This window comes from Anabrus simplex, chromosome 1, assembly GCF_040414725.1.
Source record: "Anabrus simplex isolate iqAnaSimp1 chromosome 1, ASM4041472v1, whole genome shotgun sequence".
In the NCBI taxonomy this organism is placed as follows: domain Eukaryota; kingdom Metazoa; phylum Arthropoda; class Insecta; order Orthoptera; family Tettigoniidae; genus Anabrus; species Anabrus simplex.
The window spans coordinates 1,558,704,632-1,558,728,904 of record NC_090265.1 but is presented as its reverse complement, the minus strand read 5'-3'; the positions used below and the strand labels follow the sequence as shown (position 1 = coordinate 1,558,728,904).

Genomic DNA, 24,273 nt, shown 5'->3' with positions numbered 1-24,273 from the left:
ACCTGCATACACCCAGCGTCAGTGGGTAGAGTCTGACACATCCCACTCTGATGAGTCTAGTGTCAGACCTAAGACGAAATGCTGGTTAATAGAGCAAACGGCTGAAAAGCCTTACAACTGATATGTTTTTGACATGTCATCAGTTTACCACAGTCTGTGCCAGAATGTATGCAGTTAGTATAGGAATTCTATTTGTAATTATCTAGCAACCAGCTGCTGCTGGCCAGCAAGAATGGTGGAGTTCTTCATAAATACATATGCTGCTGGTCCAATTGAACTACCGCTGCAGCTAACACACGGGTGCAAATAAGCAGACGCCCACATCATGCCCTGGGTGTCTAAATTATTTCCACAAGCCCCATGAGCCCCCAAGATTCCAGTAACATTGGTGGCAGAATTGAAAAGAAAATTGCCAAACAATTAATGTTCTGAACCTTCTGTTTCTTATGTGTGACCACATACATCATATTCCCCACCAGGAATCTTAGTTGACCAGTGAGCATGTACTGGAGCAACTGAGCAGGTAAGATTGTGTCGTTTGTATACGATTGTCTGCCGTCCCTCACTAGTGAATTTTGTTTAAGAAATTACACATAATGAGTTTGTTTCAGTAACCAGCAGTATGTCACCAACAAAATATTTTATCTTTCTTTGAGAAAAGATTAAAGATTTCCGTTACATAAATCAAATATCTAACCACAGAAGCACAGTACTATTTGAAACAATATTTTAATGACTTTTAGTATGATTAGACCATCTGTCACTGCCTTTGACAAAACAGAACCCATTCAAAAATGGTTTCTTAAGAAATCATGCCGGCATTGCTATAAGCAGTAAATCAGGTAAGAAAAGTGGGCCTGTAGATTTTCTGGTGAGCCTTTAAATATTCTGTGCTTATTTGTACTTCTGAGCTAATGCAGGAGTATAATTATTGTTGATGTTCTTGTAGAGGGTACTTGTAATTAGGGCCTTTCATGATTCTCTTTATGTGTACTAAAGATACTACAGCCTGAATGGGGTAGTATTCCTTTGTCAAATTTCCCCCTCCATGCTCAACACAAGGAACCTTTTCATGTGGATTGCATAATTCACCTCTAGACCTAGGGCAATAAACACATTGAGTCCCTTCAGAAGGTTTGCTTTCATCACTCCAGAACACCATGAACTACTTCTAACTTGTTAGGATGCAGAAGCTAGATTCGCTTCCTATGTAATGTACATATGAAGTGTTGCTGTGGGCTATCAAGCCCTGCTCCTTAAACTGACATTCTACCATTGACACATGGATGCTCATTCCACAATGTTGCCTCAGATTAGAAGTATTATCCACCTAAGCATCTTTTTTTTTTTGCTAGGGGCTTTACGTCGCACCAACACAGATAGGTCTTATGGCGACGATCCTAAGCATCTTTGTCTTCATGATGCTTAGTCGGCGTTCTACAGCTTTTGTAGCTAGCCAACACTCAGTGCCACAGAGAACAACAGGGATGGATAACAGTCCAGTAGATCTTAGATTTCAGATGGTCCTTCATTCAACGTTCACAGGTGACGCCTGTTGTCATACGCCACTTCAGCCAGGCTGCATGTATCCTTATGATGACTTCATCAGTAAGTCAGCCATCGTCAGAGACTGTGGAGCCAAGAAACTTAAATTTCTCCACTCATGGTAGAACTTCACCAATATAGATGGTTCCAACTTCTCGAGAATCTAATGTCATGAATTCTGTATTCTTTTTGTTGACACACAGACCGTATTGCGCTAGTATAATAATAACAATAATAATAATGATAATTTTGTGTGGCTATTTTTAGCCAAGTGCAGCCCTTGTAAGGCAGACCCTCCGATGGGGATGGGCAGCACCTGCCATGTGTAGGTAACTGCACGTTATTGTGGTGGAGGGTAGTATGTGTGGTGTGTGAGTTGCAGGGATGTTGTGGACAGCACACACACCCAGTCCCCAAGCCACTGGAATTAACCAATGAAGGTTAAAATCCCTGACGCGGCCAGGAATCGAACCCGGGACCCCTCTGACCGCCAGTATGCTGACCATTCAGCCAATGAGTCAGACATGATAATAATGATAATAATAATGATAATAATAATAATAATAATAATAATAATAATAATAATAATAATAATAATAATAATAATAATAATAATTAGCATAGGGAGGTGGCAACCCCATCACCCAGTGGGGAAACCACTGCAATTAGCTACCCGAGGATTGGCGGGAAAACCATAACATTTGCGGGGTATGGAGGAAATGCCTACTCCCAGTCCTGAACACCTAGGATGAACTTGTAGCGTTTCATTTATCACCAATTCATACTTCATTAATCACCTTTCCTGATCACATCTGGAATTGTAAAGCCTGACTTCGGTCAGAAATGTTTCGATCGAAAGATCAATCAATGATGATGAGTCTTCTAATGAATAAATCCACCGGTGTGGACAAACAACAACAAGGATCTGCACAAAGACACCACTCGGAATTGGTGGGGTGTCAAGTAGAAGACCTAGGTGAGTTGGAGCGCCTGGAAGCGCAACAGAAAATCGACAGACAGCTGACAGACAGTGGACAAACCCAACAATGTAAGAAGAGACTTAAGTTCAACAAATCAGGAAAATTTCCATATTTTGCAACATTAAACATTAATTCAATAAGTAAGGCGGGTAAGTTGAAACATTTAACTGATGTGATGGACCAACATAGGATTTTAATAATGGCTTTACAAGAACTTAGGAACACAGACCAGGACCCAATTGAATCAGGAGGTTATCGTCTCTACAAAGGACCTCCAGGACAAAGAGTAATGAAGAATGTCCCCCAATTTGGTGTAGGTTTTCTTATTCATAGTAGCATAATAGACTCAATTGAAGATTTTTTTTCAAATTCTTCGAGGATGGCACTTCTAACAGTTAAAGTAGGGAATAAAACTTATACTTTAACAAATGTCCATGCACCAACAAATGACAAAAACAATAAAGATAGAGAAGGAGTTGAAAACTTTTGGGAAGAACTTGATTACATATTATCGAAGATCCCTGATGAGCATATAAAAATCTTACTTGGAGATTTCAATGCTAAAATAAGCAGAGAAAAGAAGTGTTGCACAGTTGTAGGAAAATGGCCAGCTCATAAATTAACAAACAAAAATGGCCAAAGATTAATTGAACCTTGTGCCGATCATGGACTCATTTTGGAAACCACCAGATTCATGAGGCGACCACATAAACTTATGACATGGAAATGCCCTAACGTAAAATTGGGAGAGTTTCAGATTGATCATGTTGCTATGGATAAAGATTATCATAAAGAAATTTATAATGTCAGAGTCCTCTGTGGGGTAGACATTGACTCGGATCATTATATCTCAAAAATAAAAATCAAGTTGACACCAAAAAGGAAACACAAACGTAATCATCTCAAAGCAAGGAGAAATTATGATCCCAGTTACTTAATAAATAATAAAATATATTTAGAGAGATCCAAAACACCTTCAAATGACAAATTAGAGACGATGATCGACAAACTTAAAACCATAGCTGAAGAAATCGCTCCAATTAAAAGGAGAAAGAAATATGCGTGGTGGAACAGGGAATGTGACAAAGCAATTCAAGCAAGGCACAAGGCATGGTTAAATGATCAACAGAGGAAAACAGAAAAATCTCGAGAAGAACTAATTAATGCCAGAAGACAAACAGCTAAAGAATTTAGGACAATTAAAAGAAATTATCAAAAGGAAATGTTTAACATTATAGAGGAAACATTCAATCAGCATAAAACAAGAGACTATTACAAAACATTCAAGCAATATCAATCTAAGGCCCTCTACACACGGAGCTACTCATTAGAAACGTGACTGGTTTGTAACCGGGATCACAAACTGGTTAGTAACTGAATAGTACTCGGCTCCACACACGAAGCTACTGTACGGTGACGGATTCTTCCTGATTAAGCCATTTGTAAAGTTTGGTGCGGACTTGCTAGATCGCTTCTTAACTTTGCTAGAATGTCAACCACTGACTCAAGTGATGAAGAAGACATGCTTGTGTTTCATTATTTCAGGAGAAAAAATAAAAGAAGGTATTAGGTTCACCCATATCTTGAAAAGATCATCCACTGCAGATTATTCATAGCAGTAAAGGAGTTCGAACAAACGGATGCTAAATTTATTTCTTTTTATCGTATGACCAAACACAGTTATATGGACTTGGTGCAGCTTATTTTTTATTTTTTTATTTTTGCTATGTGCTTTACGTCGCACCGACAGAGATAGGTCTCATGGCGACGCTGGGATAAGGAAGGCCTAGGAGTGCGAAGGAAGCGGCCGTGGCCTTAAGTAAGGTACAGCCCCAGCATTTGTCTGTGTGAAAATGGTAAACCACGGAATACCATCTTCAGGATTACCGACAGTGGGATTCGAACCCACTATCTCCAGGATGCAAGCTCACAGCTGCGCAACTCTAACCGCATAGCCAACTCGCCCGGTGGTGCCATTCAACAGTGAAATACAAAAGCGAGAGAATGTGCGAGTGCTGAGGAAAGTGTGCTAATAACTCTCAGGTAAGAAAAGTGAACTTCATTTTTACAAAAAAATTAAAAAAATAAAATAAAAAATAAATAATTAAAACCTTAGAAAATAATTCTATGCTTTCTCCGTAATGTCCTTTCTTGCGTAATCCTTCAGTGTATAATTGTACAGTACGGGGGTGTTTTTCAGTTTCTCCCACTAACTTTATGTTGAAAACTTGTTAGCTCGCCATCGTAAAAGGCACTTGATCATTGGGAACTGAGGAACTAAACTCGCTGGTGACTGGCTCCACGAGTCACCTGGAACTGATTACAAACTAGTTACTAACTGGTGGCTTTCCATTGAAATACACAGAAAGTGTCACTCAAGTAATCGGCCGGAAACTTCACTTACCAATCAGTTACTAATGAGTAGCCCCGTGTGGAGATGGCCTAAGTTTACCCCTCCCACACTTATGTTAAGAAATAAAACTGGAAAAATGGCACACAATAATCAAGATAATGCTAACATTCTTGCAGAATACTTTAAAGAGTTACTTAATTGTGAGGATCCTGTGGAATATTTAGAATTTGACCCTAACCCAAAAAATAAAACTCCTACAAAAGATTATACCACCAGTTTACAATGAAGTGAAAACAGCAATTAATGCACTTAAAAATTACAAAGCAGCAGGAGAGAATCAAATAGTAGCAGAAATATGGAAGAATGCTAATGATCAGACTATTCAAAACCTACATAAATAAATCATTGATATTTGGAACACGGAGAAGCTTCCTGAGGAATGGAATACGGCGATAATCCACCCTCTGCATAAGAAAGGTGATCGCTCCGATACAAATAATTATCGGGGGATAGTCTTGCTCGATATTACATACAAGATCTTATCCAAGATTATATACACAAGAATCCAAGAACAACTCGACCAAGAACTTGGAGAATATCAGGGAGGATTTCGACCAGGTAGAAGCTGTCCTGATCAAATCCTTAGTTTAAAATGGATAATGAAGCACCAAAGAGTTCGAAATAAGGGTCTAGTCATCACGTTTGTAGATTTTTAAAAAGCATATGACAGTATTCATCGTGAATCATTATTAAAAAGCCTTAAAGAATTTTGCTTTCACCAAAAACTTGTTAACCTCATTAATATGACTCTTAAAAATACGAAGGCAAAAGTTAAATTTAGAGGTGAATTATCAGAATCATTCACTATAAGAAGTGGACTTCGACAAGGAGACGGACTTTCACCATTGTTATTTAATTGTGCATTGGAGAAGGTTATGCGTGAATGGAACAAGAAATGCCAACCAACTATCAAGATCGGTAGAAATATTAAACTCAACTGCCTTGCTTTTGCGGACGATTTAGCATTACTTGCAAATACAATAGAAGAGGCTAAATTTCAAATGGAACATCTAGAAAAAAAAAAAAAAAAAAGAAGAACTTTTAAAGTTGATTTGCCAGTTATTCAACTGAACAGTAATAAAGAGATTAAAATTGTTCAGAAATTCAAATATCTTGGGGAAATAATAACATGGAACACAAATAAAAAAGAAGCAATAGAACACAGAACAATTAAATTTAAACAAGCACAAAGACTTACCTGGCCAACCTATATAAAAAATAAAAAAAAATCTCTTTCAATAAACACTAAGCTGAAACACTATAATTCCATAGTTAAACCAGAGGCAACATATGCTAGTGAAACTTTATTCAAATTAAATGTAAAATCTACAATAGAAAAATTACAGAAAACTGATTAGAAGAATTCTTAGAACAATTATTAATAAAAAACACCACGTTGATGGACAGTGGAGATTGTTGTCAAACAACATTGTCTATCGTGAATGTGAATCAATAATATCTACAATGTGTAAAAGAAGAATTTCCTTTTTCTTGTCACATATCAAGATTACCAGACACCAGGATATTGAAATAACTATTTGATTACTTTTTGAAAAATAAAATCAATAATAATTGGTTCAAAGAAGTTCAGGATGGTTTGGAAGAATTGGGTATAACTCTGCAACAAATCAAAGGCAGAAAAGAGAAGAGGATTTTGAAGAACAAAAGCATAAGTCTCAAACTAAAAACACTTAAACTGAAACAATATACTATATCGGACACACAATAGGCTTCCAGGTCGGTGGAGAGGATGAGAAAGTTCTGGGAGAAGAAAAAGAAGAAATTAACTCAAATGTATTGATTTAAGCGCTCCAATGCGGGCGTAAAATATGTAAATAATAAAAAAATAAAATAATAATAATAATAATAATAATACCAAGCAAGTTGGCCACATTGTTAGGGGTCTAAAGCCGTGAGCTTGCATTCCGGAGATAGTGGGTTCGAACCTCAGTATCGGCAGCCCTGAAGATGGTTTTCCATGGTTTCCCCATTTTCACAACAGGCAAATGCTGGGGCTGTACCTTAATTAAGGTCACGGCCACTTCCTTCCCATTCCTTCCCTATGGTTGCCATAAGACCTATCTGTGTCGGTGCAATGTAAAGCCAATTGCAAAAGAAGAAAATAATAAATTTTAGCACTTCAAGAAATAAGGTATACTTTGAATCAGGAAATTATAGAATTTATAATGGCAAGTCAGCAATCTCACTCCCTAACCAACCTTTGCAATTTGGAACTCTATATATAGTCGAGAAAAATATTACGAACTCAGAGCTCGACTTCACATCCCCCTTAGAAAGAGTTTCTTTACTAACCATCAAATTCAAAAACAAAGCCTATACTCAATCAACTCACATGCACCAACAAACAATTCCATAAAATATATTCCTAAACCTCCTCTGCGAACCATGTGACATTGCCGCGGTGGGGAGGCTTGCGTGTCCCAATGATGCAGATAGCCGAGCCGCAGGTGCAACCATATCGCATGGGTATCTGTTGAGAGACCAGACTAACGAATGGTTCATCGAAAGGGGGGTAGCAGCCTTTCGGTAGTTGCAAGAGCGGCAGTCTAGGTGATTGACTGATACGGCCTTGTGATAATACTCAACATGGCTTAGCTGTGTTGATACTGCTACACGGCTGAAAGCAATGGGAAACTACAGCCGTAACTATCTCCCGAGGACATGCAGCTCTCTCTGTATGAATGGTGTACTGATGATGGCTTCTTCCCGGGTAAAATATTCCGGAGGTAAACTAGTCCCCTATTCGGATCTCCGGGTGGGGACTACAAGAGAGGGGGCGATCATCAGGAAGATGGATACTGACATTCTGCGAGTTGGAGCGTGAAATGTTAGAAGTTTGAATCGTTGTGGTAGGTTAGAGAATCTGAAAAAGGAGATGGACAGGCTAAAGTTAGATGTAGTTGGTATAAGTGAAGTACGTTGGCAGGAAGAACAAGATTTTTGGTCAGGTGACTACCGAATTATCAACACAAAATCAAACAGGGAAAATGCAGGAGTCGGTTTAATAATGAATAAGAAAATAGGGCAGCGGGTAAGCTACTATGACCAGCATAGTGAACGAATTATTGTCGTCAAGATAGACACTAAACCAATGCCCACCACAATAGTGCAGGTCTATATGCCTACTAGTTCAGCAGATGATGAAGAAATCGAAAGAATATATGAGGAGATAGGAGATTTAATACAATATGTAAAAGGTGACGAGAATCTAATTGTGATGGGAGACTGGAATGCAGTGGTAGGCTAAGGAAGAGAAGGTAGTACAGTACGAGAATTTGGATTGGGACAAAGGAACGAAAGAGGAAGTCGGCTGGTTGAATTCTGCACTGATCATAATTTAGTCCTTGCCAATACTTGGTTCAAACACCACAAACGATGGCTGTATACGTGGACGAGACCTGGAGACACTGGAAGGTATCAAATAGACTTCATTATGATTACGCAGAGATTAAGAAACCAGGTGTTGGATTGCAAAACTTTCCCAGGAGCAGACATGGACTCTGACCACAACTTGTTGGTCATGAAATGCCATCTGAAGTTGACGAAATTGAAGAAAGGAAAGAATGCAAAAAGATGGGATCTAGACAATTTGAAAGAAAAGTGTGTGAGGGATTGTTTCAAGGAACATGTTGCACAAGGACTAAATGAAAAGGCTGAAGGAAACACTATAGAGGAAGAGTGGCCAGTCATGAAAAATGAAGTCAGTAGGGCTGCTGAAGAAATGTTAGGAAGGAAGAAAAGATCAACTAAGAATCAGTGGATAACTCACGAGATACTAGACCTGATTGATGAATGACGAAAATACAAGAATGCTAGAAATGAAGAGGGCAGAAAAAAATACAGGCGATTAAAGAATCAAGTGGATAGAAAGTGCAAGGTAGCTAAGGAAGAATGGCTGAAGGAGAAGTGCAAGGATGTCGAAGGCTGTATGGTCCTGGGAAAGGTAGATGCTGCATACAGGAAAATCAAGGAAACCTTTGGAGAAAAGAAATCTAGGTGTATGAATATTAAGAGCTCAGATGGTAAGCCACTTCTAGGGAAAGAAGACAAAGCAGAAAGATGGCAGGAGCATATCCAACAGTTGTATCATCAAGGTAAAGATGTAGATAATTTGGTTCTGGAACATGAAGAGGCTGTTGATGCTGATGAAATGGGAGACCCAATTTTGAGGTCAGAGTTTGACAGAGCGGTGAGTGACCTAAATAGGAACAAGGCATCTGGAATTGATGATATTCCCTCTGAATTACTGACTGCCTTAGGAGAAACCAGCATGGCAAGGTTATTTCATTTAGTGTGCAAGATGTATGAGACAGGAGATGTCCCATCCGATTTTCGGCAGAATGTTGTTATACCTATTCCCAAGAAAGCCGGTGCTGACAAGTGTGAAAACTACCGCACTATTAGTTTAGTATCTCATGCCTGCAAAATTTTAACGTATTATTTACAGAAGAATGGAAAAACAAGTTGAAGCTGAGTTGGGAGAAGATCAATTTGGCTTCAGAAGAAATGTAGGAACACGTGAAGCAATCCTGACTTTACGTCTGATCTTAGAGGATCGTATCAAGAAGGACAAGCCCACGTACATGGCATTTGTAGATCTAGAAAAGACATTCGATAATGTTGATTGGACCAAGCTATTTATGATTTTGAAGATGATAGGGGTCAGATACCGAGAACAAAGAATTATCTACAATCTGCATAAAAATCAGTCTGCAGTGATAAGAATCGAGGGCTTTGAAAAAGAAGCAGCAATCCAGAAAGGAGTGAGGCAAGGCTGCAGTTTGTCCCCTCTCCTTTTCAATGTTTACATAGAACAGGCAGTACAGGAAATCAAAGAGAAATTTGGAAAGGGAATCACAGTCCAAGGAGAGGAAATCAAAACCTTGAGATTTGCCGATGATATTGTTATTTTATCTGAGACTGCAGAAGATCTCGAGAAGTTGCTGAATGGTATGGATGAAGTCTTGGGTAAGGAGTACCAGATGAAAATAAATAAGCCCAAGACAAAAGTAATGGAGTGCAGTCGAACGAAGTCTGGTGGTGTAGGAAACATTTGATTAGGAAATGAAGTCTTAAAGGAAGTAGTTGGGTAGTAAAATAACTAAGAATGGCAGAAGTAAGGAGGACATAAAATGCAGACTAGCACAAGCAAGGAAGAGCTTTCTTAAGAAAAGAAATTTGCTCACTTCAAACATTGATATCGGAATCAGAAAGATGTTTTTGAAGACCTTCGTGTGGAGCGTGGCATTGTATGGAAGTGAAACATGGACGATAACTAGCTCAGAAAGAATGAGAATAGAAGCTTTTGAAATGTGGTGTTACAGAAGAATGCTGAAGGCGAGATGGATAGATCGAATCACGAATGAAGAGATACTGAATCGAATTGGTGAGAGGAGATCGATTTGGCTAAATTTGATGAGAAGAAGAGATAGAATGATAGAACACATCTTAAGACACCCAGGACTTGTTCAGTTGGTTTTTGATTGAAGTGTAGGTGGTAAGAACGGTAGGGGTAGACCAAGGTATGAATATGACAAGCAGATTAGAGCAGATGTAGGATGCAATAGTTACGTAGAAATGAAAAAGTTAACACAGGATACGGTGGCATGGAGAGCTGCATCAAACCAGTCTATGGACTGATGACTCAAACAACAACAACATATCCCAAAAAAGTGGAGGACTTCTGTGAATTACTAGAAGAAACCAAAGCCAAAATTCCAAAACATCACTTCACAATTTTACTGGGATATTTCAATGTGCAAGTAGGAAGTGAAAAGAAATTTAGAACTACTGTATGCCTTTACTCGGTTCACTAAAGTACCAAAAGAAATGGAGAAAGGTTGATAAAGCATCTTCAAAAACTATTAACTTGAAACAAATGTCTACTCATTACTTAGCACTTCCATGAAAAAACAAACAAACAAACTTGGTGATCTCCAAACCTTCATTTAAGAAAAATTTCAACTAGACCCTGTAGTGACTTCCAATAAAAATCAAAAGGAAATTATAAATCTCAAGGTTAAAAACAGGAATAATAGAGTCTGATCACTATGTATCTGTAACCAACATTAACCCTCTTGGAGCCAAGAGCCGATCTGGTCGGCCGCTCCCCATCAGCTGAAAGAGGCCAGAGCTCCGCCTCCACTCTACTACTGTAAAGTGCCAGGCCGTTTTCAGTGGAAATACATGTATTTTAAAATTCGCGTATATCTACCACTGTATAGCAAGTACCGGCATGAAATTTTCTACATACCGACTACGTAGAATAAGAAACTGGTTTGGAATGATATAAAGAGTCAAAAACGTTTTATTGTTGATTTATAGTTGTCGATAACGTTTATTTTTAGGAAGGGAAAATTTTTTTCGCACTTTCTCTCACAATATCTACTTTGAAAAAATAATTTACGATACAAAAGAATATACGTAATTATGTATAATGTATTTCTAAATACAATTCTATAGAATAACTAATTTGAACGAGAAAAATAAAAATGTAAAAAATAAAAATTCAAACATATGTCACTAATAAAAACAAGACAATTTTACTCACTGATAAAATTCGCGTGTATGTATCGATGTTTGGCAAATACTGACAACAAATTTTCTACGTGCGGAAAACACAGTATTAAAATAATTCTAAATTATTAAATAAGTAAAAAATATTGTAGTTGATATTATAGTTTTTGTTTTCAGAAAAAATAGTTTCTCGTTTTCAGTTGTAGTATATATTAGAAAAATAATTTTACAATACAACAGAATTTACGAAATTAAGAAATGTATGGCACTAACGCCATGATTTGCTTTGACCTACTAAGCGACTGCTGCTCAGTTCGGTACCTGCAGTTTACGAGGTGAATCATGGTCAGTGAGACGGATCCTCTCAGTAATTATTCTTAGTTTTCCAGACCGGAGTCACCCTCTCACCCTCAGATATCTCCTCAATTGCAATCACTTAGGGTCACTTAGATTGAGTGAACCTCGAACCAACCCTCAGGACCAGGCGAAAATTCTTGACCTGGGCGGGAAACGAACCCATGACCTCCGGGTGAGAGACAGGCACGCTACACTTGGCCCGCGGAGACCGGCATTTAGGTAATGATAGAGGACTATATGTGACTATAAGGTTTAGCAGAGAGTAAGTTAAAAGTAAATTGAAGTGTGATATGGGCGAGAATCAGATGGTAGGGCATGTTTAGTTCCTTGAAGGAGACAGGAGGATGAGGAATGTTGTCGGGTTCATTGGGACAAATTTCCACAAAATGTTCTCCAGAGACATCATCATCATCATCATCATCATATTCATTATCACTAGTTTCATCTATCACCATATTCAGAGTAGCTTTAGTGCTGTTAGACACAATTAAACGTCTGTTCTTTAGCTGTGGTGATTCCGCGGACGTGTCCGGTATAATTTCGTCGCTACTCTCTGAACTAAATTCCCTATCGCTATCCAATAAATCATCAGCGTTAACTTCGCACTGTTCTAAATACTGCATGAATTTATTGTCATCAATGCCTGCTGAAAAATTATCACTTGAACAACATGCCATTTTCCTGTCACAAATCCACTCACTGCAAGGAGCAATCTCTTACTGACCGGTTAGCGGTATTTGTAAATACAGGAAACGACTCTTGTGAAAGGTATAACACCCTCTTAGAACTGTCACAGCAAGGCCAGGCACACAATAGCATGTAGTCCCTTTACTACAGGTTGTAAGAAAAGTATGCACGTCACTATAGGTTGCCTCAAAATTACGTATATCACAGAATTTTAAGCCGGCCGATGTAATCGGCTCTGGTAACTTCCGACTGGATTGTTAACGTTTAAAGATAAAAATTTCATTGTTCCGTATTGAAAGTATTAACGTTAAAAATTAAATAATTGAAAAAGAGGTTCAACCTATTCAATACATAAAAGAAAGGAATGTAGTGATTAAATTCTTATTTAATAGTGATTAGAAATGGGACCGGTTTCGACCCTAGTCCAGGTCATCGTCAGCCGTTCAAAACATAAAAAACAAGAAAAACAATGCATATGAAAAAGAATAAGTGAACTCTGGATCGGTATAAGATGAAATATAAATTGATGATGGGGGTAGAAATTGTGAGTCACTTGAAATAAAACAGTACATAATATTATGAAAGGTAGTACGGCACACGCAATGATAAGTAAAGTCTCTCAATGTTAATGAATAGTGGAGAACGGTCAAATGGGTCAGCTTTCACACTCTGTCAGGCACAAAGTCACAACACTATCGAACAACATATGAAAATCCATAAATATTTTGAAGTCGCAGACGAATAGATTTACAGAAGCAAACCGCCAGCTCTCGGTGATCAGCGCGGCAATTTAAAGGGCGGATGCTCGCACTACCAACTGGCACCAAGAGAGTCTAATTTCAGCCAAACAGACCCAAGACTAGAACAATAAAACACTTGAGAACTGATTCAGACTTTCCTAGATAAAATACAAGAGACCTTCCTTGCAAATATCCCCAACCAAATTCTTTCTGATTGGTAGGGACAACATTTTTGAAAATGCATATGCGCATAGACAAATGCATATTTTGTGGGTTTTTTATTAATTACATATCCTAAACATAACAGCATATACATTTGAAAAATAATAATAATAATAATAATAATAATAATAATAATAATAATAATAATAATAATAATAATAATAATAATAATAAATAATAATGCTGATGATGATGATGATGATATTTCCTCAGATACGATGTGCAGGCATTTTAATGTGATGCCGTCTGGCTGCCTGCTTGTCAATTTCAATGTTCCATTTTACTCTAGATCTACCAGATGGCAAAGTAAACAGAATATCCCTTGGGCATCTATGACCGAGTTTTATTGAATTTTGTCGGGTAAACACCAAATTTGTCACCTGAGATCTTTTACATGTGGACATCATGCAACATAGTGTACTGAATAGACTTTTTTCTGCCCTTAAAAAATCCGACTACCTCTGCTGGGTTTGAACCCACACTGACACTTTATCACTGTTGATAAATTTGAATTTGACCAAAATAGGTGCTCCTGTATACTCCTGTATTGGCTTCAATAATCTCATAAAAATATATTTAAAATATAGGATGCTGGAATGATCCACCTTGCCAGTACACTTTATGTTACTAAATCTTATTTATTCACTAAAAACATCATACATGTTTTGAGATAAACAAACATTCTCTTCCTCAGCAATAATATAAACTTATTTCACCTATCAGAGTCCAAGTTCAAAACAAAGCTTTTATATAATGGTCAGTTTATCACTATTATAAGTCTTGATATAACAGTTGTCTTTTAAAATCAGATTGAACAAATGAAAATTGTTTTATTGCTTTATTCACTGAAGTTATAAATCATTATATAAAAGCTCTGTATCATTCATTAGTTACAAGTGGAACATTCTTTTTTCTTAAACAATGTTGATTGCTATCAATCACAAGTAGTTCCCCATTTGTGTAGCCAGGTTCCTCTGAGACAAGAAGACAGACAACTGACATCCTTTTCACATCGTGGGAGATTATACGAGTTTTGTCATATCCCTTTTGGTACTAAAACATCATCCTCAGGTTTAATACGAGCATTAGCTGTTGCCTTGGGTTCTGAGACTAGGGAATACACTAACATTTACATTGATGACTTGGGGATTGCTTCACCATGATACTGAAATACTCTCGACCTGATGAGGAGTATTATGTCATGACAGATGCTTCAGATCTTGGTATAGCAGGAGCCTGGTGCCAAAAAGATGAACAACAAAATTGGGGTATTGTCTCTCTGGTCAGTAGTGCGTTTAACCCTGCCAGGAAAGCGGTATACTGTTAGTGAGAAGGAGTTGTTGGTGATTGTGTACTCGTTGAGTAAATTTAGGGTTTACTTAATAGGGCATAAATTTACTATTTACACTGACAATAATGCTTTAGCCTTTATCAAGACTTGCAAGCTGGCATCTAGCCATATGTCCCGATGGATTTTAGCCATTCAGGAATATGATTATGACGTAGTCCATGTAAAAGGGTCAGGTAATGTCTTACCTGACATCTGAGTAGACATCCAGCGGAGGTAGATATAGGAATACACCAGACGAGGAGGGAATCTTGGTTTGCACTTTGAGAAAGGACATTTGACAAGAAGAGAAGCAGAGGTTAGCTAAGATGAGAGAGAAGCAGTATAAGGATGAAAGGTTGAAAGGGATAAGGAAAGAACTGGAAGAGAAAGATGAAGGAAGATAAATGCTCTGTGAGAATAATAGATACAGAATATAAAATGATCTCCTATCCAGAAAGGATATCATGGGAAGTTGTGGCACAATCTCTTAGAACTGATGTTATTTGGCAATATCAGATGGAGTTATCGTATCACAAAGACGCACACACAAGATGCTGTCAATTGAGCACACTGTTTTATTACAAATTATACACACATTACAGTAGCGTAGCCAGGATTTCAGTTTGGGGGAGGGCCATTCATCCAGAATTTTATTTTGTTTGGTGTCCAAACTTCCATAGTTTAGGTGGTGTAGAATACCAAAAAAGGAGATGAGTGTCCTTGGATCCAAGTAAGAGTGGTGGATTTGTGCGAATTAGGGAAGCTAATAGTAATTTTCTTCTTCTTCTCCCGCTTTTGCCACATCTGTGGGGTCGCGGGTGCGAACTGTGTCGCACATGTGGATTTGGCCCTGTTTTACGGCCGGATGTCCTTCCCGACACCAACCCTATATAGAGGGATGTAATCAGTGTTGTGTGCTTCTTTGGTGGTTGGTAGTGTAGTATGTTGTCTGAATATGAATATGTTGGGACAAACACCCAGTCCCCAGCCAGAAGAATTAATCAGACGCGATTAAAATCCCTGACCCAGCCAGGAATCAAACCCGGGACCGTCTGAACCGAAGGCCTCAACACTGATCATTCAGCCAATGAGTCGGACTCCGGAAGCTAATATTAATGTACATTATATATAAAAATGCTCAATAAAAGTACATTCGTTAAAACTCCTGGGGTGTCTGGACTCCTTGGACGACAATCCCCCGTCTCCCGGCTACCTCTGATACACCCATCCCAACATAATTGCAGCATTTCATATATTCCGAGTACAAGTGAAATGAATGCAAGAATAAACAGTTTGAGTAAGGATGCAATATTCTGGTTTAGAATAAATACGGTAATGTTGTTATAATAATGGTCATGTGATAAGCAATAAAGAAGTAACATTTTATACAAATAACGCGGCAAAGATACACACACACACACACGCGTCGAATACAGGTTTCTCGTCCTTCTTGTCCATGACTAGATGATGAAGGCAAGAGAATGATGGCCCACCATGACTCGTTATTTCGACATTATAAACAAACCCTAGATGACACAGACTTCGAATCTAACCGCATCTTAAGAAATCGCACAAAGCAGTTAATCAGAAATATAAAAAATTTATATATTTTTGGAATTTAGCTAACAACTTACATTCTAATCGTGCATGGGACCAACTTAGAGTTCTGGGAATAGGAAAACATCAACAGACAACTCCTGACATTCCACTTGATGAACTGAATGATTACTTTAATAGAATAAATATTCAACCTACCCAAATTAACTGCACCGACTCGCCGCCCTCCCCTCCAGCCAATCCACCATTCACATTTCACAGTGTTACAGAAAATCAGGCTTTGTACTGGATTAAATCAAAGACTACAGGTGAAGATGATATTCCTATTACTTTTATACATAACATTATGGGTGCTATCTCGCCTTTACTGACGCACATACTGAACAACTGTTTACTAAACGGAACTTTTCCTACTGTCTGGAAAACAGCCAATATTATATCGGTACCTAAGAGTTTAGACCCACAATCACCCTCTGAGTATCGTCCTATGTCCGTATTGCCTGCGCTTAAGACTTTGAACGTTTAGTACACGAGAAAGTTCTGGAATACCTAAATAAAAATGCTCTTTTGGACCCTTTGCAATCTGGATTTGAGAAGGGTCACAATACCACGACAGCACTTTTGAAGGTTTCTGAAGACATTAGGAACGCTATGGACAAACGACTGCCCACTATACGTATCCTTCTTGACTTCAGTAGCGCCTTTGACACTATAGTAATTCCGACTATGATAAAGAAAATGGAACTGCTAAATTTCGACCTAGCTGCACTTGAGGTCTTCAGTTCTTATTTGAGTAACCGTCAACAGCGTGTAACAGTAAACGACAAGGCCTCTAAATGGAAAATGAAACTTAAGTGTTGCCCCACAGGGCAGTATTCTACGGCCCCTAATTTTCTGTATTTATATCAATGGCATACCATCTGTGACAGGAAATAACACACATGACTTCTGTGCTGACGATCTTCAAATATATCGACAATGCAAGACAAGATATTAACAGGGACCTCCGACGACTCAGCGTATATGCACAACGAAGCTCTCTCATACTAAACTGCAAAAAACTCAGACAATTATAATTGGATCACGAAAATTACTGAGCTGCTCAAACATTGTCGCAATCCCGCCTATCCTACTGAATGGTAACATTATTCCCTACAGTAAAATGGTTAAAAATCCCGGCGTAATGATGAATGAAACAGTTGATTGGTCTGATCACACGAAAGAAATACGTAAAAAAAAATTTTGGAGTTCTTCACCCTCTTAAACGGCAGAGGGATGTATTTCCATTTGAGCTACAGGCCAAACTAACACAGACACTCATTCTCCCTATTCTTGATTATTATGACGTTGTTTTAGTTGACATGACGAAAGAAGAAACACTTTAACTTCAACGAGCATTGAATTCCTGCCTGCGATTTATTTATAATATCGGGCACGATGTTCATATCACCCCATATTATAAGGCTGTCTCATGGCTGATGTTTGATAAACGTCGGCAGCTACACACTTTAATGATGGCGATCAGAGTGGTAGCTGTAAGTCAGCCAATGTATATTTCTTCTAAATTCATCTTTTTATCATCACTTCACAACTTAAATACACGTTCTAGATTCATTCTTTCTATTCCACTGCACCGCACATATAAAATTAATAGATTATTTGTGGTGACTGTCGCCAGATTATGGAATATCCTGCCAGTTGAGGTCAGAGAAACTAGCTTTTTTAAATCACAATTTAAGGTCACCTGCCAAGACTACCTGCTGAGGACAGCTGACTGAATGGTTGAAGTATGAATGTTTGCGTTCCCGAGGATTAGCTATTTTTCAGAGTTTTTGATATTAATTAGTTCTAATATTAATTTAGTAAGTAATCTATTTAAATTTATTTTCAATTCTATTAAATTAAGTAGTTTTAACTATTTTAAGTATCTCAGTATTTTATTTAAGATTCTGATTAGTATATGGTTAAGTGTACGAAAGGGCCAGGAGCCCTAACTTCGCCACTGTACTGAAGGCACTAATAAATAAATAAATAAATAAATAAATAAATAAATAAATAAATAAATAAATAAATAAATAAATAAATAATGTAAAGTATATGGGTATAGATATTTTGTTAGTTGGTAAAGAAAAATACACGTTACAACATATGCGATGTAGGGTTTACCTTGTCCTATTAGTTTCCAACGCGGTTAGGGCCACGCAGCTGTGAGCTTGCATCCGGGAGATAGTGGATTCGAACCCCACTGTCGGCAGCCCTGAAAATGTTTTCCCGTGGTTTTCCATTTTCACACCAAGCAAATGCTGGGGCTATACCTTAATTAAGGCCACGGCCGCTTCCTTCCAACTCCTAAGCCTTTCCTATCGCACCGTCTCCATAAGACCTATCTGTGTCGGTGCGACATAAAGTAAATTGTTAATTACTTTTCCAAGCAAGCCTGGGATACAGAATATAGTAGTATAGAGTTTTGTGACGCTAATATTCGTATGTATAATTTTTATTAACGTGCCAGAAACCAACGACACTGAGCTGTTGCCATTTCAACACCGTTTTAAGGGTTACCGATCCAACCCGGGATTTGAACCTGTGAACTCAGACTCAGAAGGACAGCGACTGAGCCACATGAAAAGGAGGCGTTTGTGATTATTGTTATAAATAGATGCAGTTAGTATTTTTACAAAGGTTTTATGAGGAGCATTTATTAAGGCGTACGTTTTCTTACTGTCCTAAATGCACGAGGCCGGACAGAAGAACTAGCTGGAAGCTAAGGAGTCTTGCAGGGGTGGCGCTTCCTTATCTGTTCATTATTCCAAACCAAACTCCATGACGTAACAGCCCCAAAGCGCCATCGCCTACCAAGCGACGGCTGGTCAGCCCGGAGGCCTGCAGATTACGAGGTGTTGTGTGGTCAGCACAGCGAATCCTCTCCGCCGTTATTCCTGGCTTTCTAGACCGGGGCCACCATCTCACCGTCAGATAGCTCCTCAATTATAAACACGTGGGCTGAGTGTACCTCGAACCAGCCCTCAGATCCAGGAAAAGTCCCTGACCTGGGGCCTCCGGTAAGAGGCAGGCACGCTACCCCTACACCGTGGGGCCGGCTGGTGACTTTTAGGTCTCCTTATTATCGAATTTGACTTAAGGCATCCTGCATTCGATTCCCGTCAAGAAAGGCATGGGATGGGGAGGATACAACCTTGTTTTTGGGTGCAGTAGTTTTCCTTGAGTCTCCCGTAATCGAAATATTTACGGCCTGGAAGGTAGGCACCTTCATGGGGTGTAGTACCAAAGTGGTTCCTTTTTTTAAGAAGACAAATTAAATGAAGATTCTACTTCCTCACAAACGAAGAACGATATTATCAATTTTACGAACAGTTTCAATAATGCAGCTTGTTTATGTTAAGAGTACAGAAGCTATGATTGTACATGGTAACAATCAAAACCAACAATATCAACTGAAGATCTGTCACCGCACTCGGTAGGACCGGCTTTCTTTTCATATCCACCGGGCAAGTTGGCCGTGCGGTTAGGGGCGCACAGATGTTTGCTTGCATCCGGGTGATAGTGGGTTCAAATACCACTGTCGACAGCCCTAAAGATGGTTTTCTGTGGTTTCCCATTTTCACACCCAGCAAATGCCGGGGCTGTACCTTAATTAAGGCCACGGCCGCTTCTTCCCACTCTCAGCCCTTTCCTTTCCCATCGTCGCCATCAGACCTACTGCGATGTAAAGCAAATTCTAAATAAAAAATTATTTTGTGGGTACACCACTGCATCCACTCACCATTTTAGGTACAAGGTAAGTCCGAAGAATGGTTGGATACTCAAAATACATCACCATAAATGATGCGGTTCCGGCTCAAAAATATAAGGAAAGGTAAGGGACGGGATCTAGTTTTTAAGTAGAATCCGTATCAATAGAACGTGACTTCCCATTTTAAAAATGTTTCATGTATCGACTGCGATTCAAGCCTGGGCCATCCTGATGAGAAGATAGAACCATGGAACCGAGTTATAACGCCCGCCAAATACAAAATAGTTAGCCGCACTTTTGATGGTGCCATTTGAGGTTCCAATCAGTCCCTGGGCATTTGAAACAATATATAGACCTACCTATCGAACTTAGGCACTCATCCGCGATTGTCTTGCTACTGTAAGAATAAAAAACCTTTTTATAACTTACCGAGGATGCACATAGTGTTGGCTTCTCAGTGACAAAACGGCCCCTCTTCAAAAATGTTACTTATATGGCACAAAATGAGGAACTAACGTGCAGCTCACAATCCTGTCACAGTCTTCCCAACGCTGCAACTTAAACACAGCACATCTCTCAACCACGGTACAACCCGAGGATCCTTAGGACGTTGTTGTTTCCTGGAACCGATATGCAAAAGCTGACACGATGTTGTAAGCTTGTAACTGTTTCTGCACGTGGCCCCCCGTTATCTCGGTGTTCACGTTCCGGCCCCCTACTGAGTAATCCCTTGCTAATTGCCCCTTTCTTCATGTCTTGACATTTGTCAACACATGGTGACATTCCCAATACTGAGGCTTCTACAGGGAAATATCCCCGCGCATCACAATTCTTCCTTTCATTCAAGCAGTACAAATATGGAGAATTATGTATGGCCCCATTGAGCACTGCTAGTATATTCTTGTTGCTACGTTAACTTAACATTTTGGCGTACGTTTTTGAGTTGTTTGTGCCGTACGTAAAACAACGGCTGATCCTCGCTCTAGTTTCGGGAAATATTTTGGGGGGGGGGGGGGGGCCCGGCCCCTCTGGGCACCTCCCCTTGGCTACGCCAGTGACATTATACACACACACACACACACATTAATGAACCACCATCTTGACAAACATTTGACTGCTACAGAAGCATGTCAACCAATTACCAACACCCCAGAATCACAACACTTGACTAACGACTTTCACTAGCAAGTCTCGCTAACAACAACTCAACTCCCAAAACCGTCCCTTTATATACATTGCCTGGCCAGGCTTCTAGAAAAGTATGACACAATGTGTTTCTCGTAATTTCTAGTGTCTTCAATAACCTATTTACAATGAATGGAATTTTCTATATAACTCAAGTGACAAGATGCGTTGTTCTGGACTATTACCATGTGTTGCACAACATTACACTGGATTTATACATCATATTTACAGGTAATAATAAATTATATACTATTACTTACCAGTACGTGTTAAGTTAAATAAACTCATATTAATATACATACAACAGATGTGTCATGACATAACCTCACGTTTTGTTAGGAAAACGATTTATACCAAATAAAGTCCGTACATAACTACATAAATAATAATAATAATAATAATAATAATAATAATAATAATAATAATAATAATAATAATAATAATAATAATAATAATAATAATAATAATAATAATACTCAATATTTTCATTATTTACTCATGGGTTAGAGAATTGTTTCCAAGTTATACTAGTCCATTACACTTGCATCAGAGTTAGGTCACTTCAGGGCTGATAAAGCGTTGACTGCTATACAGGAGAACGTCTTATGGCAAAATATGGGATGTGATGTCAGAAAGACACTTGCCAGGTGCGACACATGTCAAAGAAGCAAGCATCCCAAGAGGTATTTGGAAGGTATTAGGCAAATTGTTTTAACGGATGGCCCTAATGAATTATTGTGTGTAGATTTATATGGTCCACTCATAAAGTCATAATATGGATACCAATATTTCTTTGTTGTTATGGATGCTTTTACCAAGTACGTGAAATTGTATCCTTTACGCAAAGCCACTGGTAGGGCTTGTGTAGGGAAGATCTTAGACCACTATATTTCTCAGTTTGGTATCCCTAAGCCGATCTTGTCTGACCATATCTAGTATATGGAAGAACATGTTAAAGGAGAGGGGAACATGTCTGAAAGAGTGATGTGAGAACTGGGTAGAATGTTTTGTACTTACATCAGTGATATGCACAATTCATTCCTTAGCTACCTAGAGGATGTGGAGTGCTGATGTAATGTGATGAGGCATGAAATTACAGTTTAATTGCAACTCGGTTATAAGTCTGTGAGAGAGTTGGCAATCATCTTGGATCTTTCCACAGATGAGGAAGTACCCAGGAAAGTAGTCATAGAGATTGCTACGGCGAGCCTAGAAAAAAATGGTGCTAAGAGAGAGAGAGAAACAGCAGTGACAGAAAGGGGACAGTTTTAATACAGGGGAGGAGGTCTTGTTAAGAGTTCCTCATTTATTTTCTGCAGACCAAAAAGAAATTCACAAAATTTTCAGGCTTTATGAAGGCCTATATGTTATTGATAGCAAGATAAGGCAATGTGCATACCACCTGGTTAATGATTATTTAATGGCCCAGTAATCTTACAAAAATTTATTTTTTGTTTTTAATTAATTCAGTTAAATTTTGTGTAGAAGAGTGGAAGGCTGAAATTGAAACTTAAAAATCTCCATTAGCTTGCAAGATATGAAATCATAAGTTTTAGGTAAGGAAGGGACAGTGCGACTGTTGCCTTACGACAGGATATCGCGCGCCACTTGTGTCTGCCTAAGAGTGTTTCTCAGTTTCAGCACATTGTCTGGAATGAAGAATCATATCCAGGAAAGTGAAGACATATCAATATGAACCAAAATACACAACATCTTGACTAGAAAATGAACCACCGGCATCTGTTATTTCAGAAAGACAGGGAAACATCGACTTATGCATCTAATAGGTTAAGAAAATAAAACTCCAAAATAAGTTGCCTGAGCTTTGAACAACCTCATTAATATGATCACCCCAGTGAAGATCATTCCTTATATTAACACCTAGGTACTTAAAATTATCCCCTTGGTTTTGCGTGGTTTCCCATTTTCACACCAGGCAAATGCTGGGGCTGTACCTTAATTAAGGCCACGGCCGCTTCCTTCCAACTCCTAGGCCTTTCCTATCCCATTGTCGCCATAAGACCTATCTGTGTCGGTGCGACGTAAAGCCCCTAGCAAAAAAAAAATTATCCCCATGAGGTACTTTTACCCCTATCCACACAGTAATTAAAACTGAGGACTTTTCCTCTTGGTGAAACCTACAACATGAGTTTTCATCCCATTTACCACCATACTACTTTCCACTGTCCATCTCACTACACTGTCTACATAGTCTACAAGGAACGATGGTATTACGACAATGCCCACTGCTGCTGAAAGTTTCTGCTGTAAAGACAATGAAACAATAAATGAAATGCATGGAAGTGTGATGTGTATTGTTTGGTACGAGGACTTTTCTAATGTGTTAAATACCGCATGTTGTCTTCATATGGATAAAACAAGGGAGAGACTGGCTATGGAAAGTGATGCTAACTAGTGGCTTGTAGCCTTTTACCAATTTGTGTAGTAAAGGCAATCTGAGAACAATATCCCCAAGAAAGAGGTACATACAAAGGATTCCAGGCTGCTGAGGGACAAGAACCAGAATACTTTTATTAATAACAAATTTAAAAGTATATTTAGAATATTTCAAATTACTTCGTATTATATGTAGATGCACGCTTTGAAACAACAAGAGGGACAAGAACCAAAATACTTTTATTAATAACAAATTTAAAAGTATATTTAGAATATTTCAAATTACTTCGTATTATATGTAGATGCACGCTTTGAAACAAGAGGGACAAGAACCAGGATACTTTTATTAATAACAAATTTAAAAGTATATTTAGAATATTTCAAATTACTTCGTATTATATGTAGATGCAAGCTTTGAAACAAGAACAGATTTCATTCCCCTCACATTTAGCGCAGGCACAGAATCTTTTTTAACACACGTTTTCTATTTTGTCTCAAAGTTCGGTTTTATATTTAATTGATAGTTCATAGTCCTGCTCTCTGAAATATTTAGAGCTCATGAAACTATG

At 38.5% G+C, this 24,273-nt stretch overlaps 1 protein-coding gene across 8 annotated transcripts in view; it reads right to left on the bottom strand.

The window, feature by feature from the left end:
- The window catches only part of LOC136858517 (uncharacterized), a 207,712-nt gene that overhangs the window by 101,522 nt on the left and 81,917 nt on the right, over positions 1 to 24,273 (bottom strand). The window lies entirely within an intron of this gene.